This window comes from Phodopus roborovskii, unplaced genomic scaffold (genome assembly GCF_943737965.1).
Source record: "Phodopus roborovskii unplaced genomic scaffold, PHOROB, whole genome shotgun sequence".
In the NCBI taxonomy this organism is placed as follows: domain Eukaryota; kingdom Metazoa; phylum Chordata; class Mammalia; order Rodentia; family Cricetidae; genus Phodopus; species Phodopus roborovskii.
The window spans coordinates 18943836-18946705 of NW_026126418.1; positions in this window are offsets into that span (position 1 = coordinate 18943836).

The window sequence follows — 2870 nt, forward strand, 5'->3', positions numbered from 1 at the left end:
ATTTACCTGTTTATTTTTATGCCAGGCTGTTTTCAGAACTAGAGCTTAAGGTCAGGGATGGTGATGCCTCCTGAAGTACTTTTATTGTACAGGATTGTTTTGGCTATCCTAGGTCTTTTGTTATTCTATATAAAGTTGATTATTTTCCTTTCAAGATCAGTGAAGAATTGTGGTGGCATTTTAATGGGATTGCATTGAATCTGTAGATTGATGTTGGCAAGATTGCCATTTTTACTATGTTTATCCTACCAACCATGAACATGGGAGATCTTTCCATTTTCTGGTATCTTCTTTAATTTCTTTCTTTAGAGCCACAAAGTTCTTAGAATATAGGTCTATACTTGTTAGGTATGTGTTACCCCAAGATACTTTATATTGTTTGTGGCTATTGTAAAGGGTGATGTTTCTCTGATTTCTACCTCAGCCCCTTTGTCGTCTGAATAAAGTAGGACTACTGAGTTTTTTGAGTTTGTCTAGTATCCTGCTAGTTTGCTGAAGGTGTTTATCAGCTACTGGAGTTCCCTGGTAGAGCTTTTGGGTCGCTTATATAAACTGTTATGTCATCTGCAAATAGAGACAGTATGACTTCTTCCTTTCCAATTTGGATCCCACTGGTCTCCATTTTTTGTCTTATAGCTTTAGCTAGAACTTCAAGTACAATATTGAAGAGATATATATAGAGAGAGGGCAGCCTTGTCTTCTTCCTCATTTTAGAGGCATCACCTTAATTATCTCTCCTTTCAGTTTGATGTAGGCTGTTGGTTTGCTGTATATTGCTCTTGTTATCTTTATGTATGTTCCTGTTTTCCCTGATCTCTCCAAGACCTTTATCATGAAAGGGTGTTAAATTTTGAAGAAGGATTTTTCAGCATTTAACGAGATGATCATATGTCTTTTCTTTTTCAGTTTTTTTATATGGTAGATCACATTGATAGATTTTCATATGTTAAACCATCCCTGCAATCCAGGGATGAAGCCTACTTTGTAATGGTGGATGATGTCTCTGATGTATTCTTGGATGAGGTTTGGCAGCATTTTATTGAGTATTTTTGCATCGATGTTCATCAGAGATATTGGTCTATAGTTCATTGCCTTAAGTGCCCATATGAAGAAAACAGAGGATAGTCACATTAGAGAATTAATAGCACACCCAAAAGCCATAGAACAAAAAGAAACAAACTCACCACATAGGAGTAGACACCAGGATATAATCAATTTGAAGGCTGAAATCTACAAAACAGAAACAAGGAAAACAATACAAAAAATCAATGCAACAAAGAGTTGTTTTTTTTTGAGAAAATAAATAATATAGACACCTTAATCAAACTAATGAAAAAACAGAGAGAGAACATGCAAATTAACAAAATAAGGGGAACATAACAATGGACACATAGAAAATCCAGACAATTTTGAGTTCATACTTTGAAAACTTGTATTCCACAAAAACTGAAAATTCAAAGGAAATGGACAATTTTCTGGATAATTATCCCTTACCAAAATTAATAACTTAAATAGACCTACAACCCACAATGAAATAGAAGCAGTCATTTAAATCCTTCCAAACAAAAAAATAGCTCACAGCCAGATGGCTCCCATGCAGAATTCTACCAGAAATTCAAGGAATAACTAATACCAATACTCAAATTGTTCCTTGCAATAGAAACAGAGGGTTAATTAACAAACTCTTTCTATGAGGCCACAATAACCTTGGTACTCAAGCCTCACAAAGACACAACTAAGAAAGAAAATTTCCCTCTGACCACTGCTTTCAAGGTGTCCCATAAGATCAGGTATGTTGTGTCCTCATTCTCGTTGAATTTTAGAAGTCCTTAATTTCATTCTTTATTTCTTCTTTGGCCCAGGTGTGGTGCCATTGCACATTGTTCAGTTTCCAAGAGTTTGTAGGCTTTCGGCTATTTGTGTTGTTGAATTCCTATTTTAAAGCATGGTGGTCTGATAAGATACAAGGGACTATTCCAATTCTCTTGTATCTGTTGAGGTTTGTTATGCCACCTAGTATGTGGTCTATTTTAGAGAAGGTTCCATATGTAGCATACGAAGAAGTTGTATTCTTTTGTGTTTGGATGGAATGTTCTATACATATCTGTTAAACCCAGTTGAGACATAACTTCTGTTAGTTCTGTTGTTTCTTTGTTGAGTTTCTGAGTGGTGGCCCTGTCTAGTGGTGAGAGTGGTGTGTTGAAGCCTCTCACTATAAGTGTGTGAAGTTTTATATGAGATTTGAGTTTTAGTAGCATTTCTTTTATGAATGTGGGTGCCTTTGTATAAGGGGCATAGATGTCAGAATTGAGACTTTGTGTTGATGGATTTCTCCTACGATGAATATGAAATGATTGTCTTTATATCTTTTGATTAATTTTGGTTGGAAGTCTAACTTTGTTAGATATTAGGATAGCCTCACCTACTTGCTTCTTGGGTCCATTTGATTGGAAGATCTTTCCCCAACCCTTTATCCTGAGGTAATGTCTATCTTTGAAGCTTAGATGTGTTTCTTGTATGCAGCAGAAAGATGGATTATGTCTTTGTATCCATTCTGTTAGCCTGTGTCTTTTTATAGGTGAGTTAAGATCATTAATGTTGAGGGTAATAAGGACCATTGATTGTTATTGCTTGTTTGTTTTAGATTTGTTATTGACAGTGGTATTGTGAATATATTTCCCCTGCTTTACCCTTGGTTTCTGGTGAAATGGGATTATCTGTTGTCTATGTCTTTGTGAATGTAGTTAATTTCCTTGGGTTGGAGTTTTCCTTCCAAAACTTTCTGTAGGGCTGGATTTGTAGATATGTGTTGTGAAAATCTGGCTTTGTTATTAAATATCTTGTTTTCTCCATCTATAGTGATTGAGAGT